General features: G+C 52.1%; 1 pseudogene; it reads left to right on the top strand.

Annotated features, from left to right (window-relative positions):
• Positions 1–493: 493 nt before the first annotated feature.
• On the top strand, positions 494–1,015 carry LOC147957017 (putative lipid-binding protein At4g00165; annotated as a pseudogene).
• The last annotated feature ends 501 nt before the right edge of the window (positions 1,016–1,516 follow it).

The raw sequence follows: 1,516 nt of genomic DNA, 5'->3' as shown, positions 1-1,516 counted from the left end.
GGTGATTATAAATTCCCATGCCCTCGCCCACACCCACACTCACCCCGGTGACTTCGACACCGGCACCGACCCCGACTGTCTTCATCCCTCCACCTACAAACACTCCGGCACCCACGCCCATACCGGCCTCTGTGACTCCAACATCGGCACCGACCCCTATGATGCCTCCAATACCAACCCCTATAACTCCGACGCCGGTACCAGCTCCTCTCTCTCCAACACCAACATGGGTGGCCCCAACAGCTACAGTCGTGATGCCGCCAACACAGACGCATGTGACACTAACGCCATCACCGACCCCTGTCTCTCCAACGCCAAACCCGGTGGCCCCAACACCAACGCCTATGATGCCGCCAACACCGACGCCGGCATCGACCCCTGTCTCTCCAATGCCAAGTCCGGTGGCCCCAACACCGACCATGTGGTTCCGACGCCAGCACCAACCCCTGTCTCTCCAACGCCATCCCCAGTGACCCCAACACCGGCCCATGTAATGCCGCCAACACCAACATCGGTGACTCCGATGCCAGCACCGACCCCCTTTACTCCAACGCCAACCTTGGTGGCCCCAACACCGACTCCTATGATGCCGCCAACACCGACCCCAGTGACTCCGATGCCAGCACCAACCCCTGTCTCTCCAACGCCAATCCCGGTGGTCCCAACACCGACCCCCGTGATGCCGCCAGCACCCACCCCTGTGACTCCGACGCCACCCCCAGCCTCGGCCCCAGCGCGGGATACATTGACCGGCAAGTGCCCAGTGGACACACTGAAGCTGCTTGCATGAGTGGACAAGCTAAAGGGGCTGTTGCACGCGGTGATCGACAGTAGCGCCAGCGATACATGCTGTCCGCTGCTTGCCGGCGTGGCCAACCTCGACGCTGCTCTCTGCCTTTGCACCACCATCAAGGTCAAGGCCCTCAACATCAACCTCATGCTGCCCATCGCCATCAAGGTGCTCGTCAACCTGTGCGGCAAGTGAGTGCCGAAAGACTTCCGCTGCCCAAATTAAGCTCCAACGATTACTATATGTACTATCAGTATCACCTGCATATGAATGTGATACATGCATTAAATTCTCTTGTGTGGTCACACATGTGACATATAGAAGTCTAATAATCTATATGTACATGGATTTGCAGCTCTGACTCGCTACTTATGACGGGGAGCTGTGGAGCATGCATACATTGTGTTTGTGTAATAGTGTATCATATAGTAACCGTATAAAATGTTACCAATAGTGGTCTTCCATCGGTTTTGTAGTGTGTGTTTTTTTTTCATGAACTATGAATAAAATGTTCGTACTGTGTAAAAGAAGTTTTCACATCCACTTGTAACCCATACCAAGATACTTGTTGAACCATACGCTTTACATGATGCCGATTTTCGTGCTGAACATTTTGATATATTATACGTTTTTTTCCGACATCATATGCAAAAGTTATAGCCATTTTACTTTTTCATAACACTTTTTTGCAAAACATGTCCAAATTTAAGATTTTAAATTTTCCTA

Source organism: Triticum urartu, chromosome 7A, assembly GCF_056163025.1.
Source record: "Triticum urartu cultivar PI428250 chromosome 7A, HENAU_Tu73, whole genome shotgun sequence".
NCBI classification, from domain to species: domain Eukaryota; kingdom Viridiplantae; phylum Streptophyta; class Magnoliopsida; order Poales; family Poaceae; genus Triticum; species Triticum urartu.
Note: the sequence above shows the minus strand (reverse complement) of the source record. Positions and strands in the feature narration are given on the sequence as shown.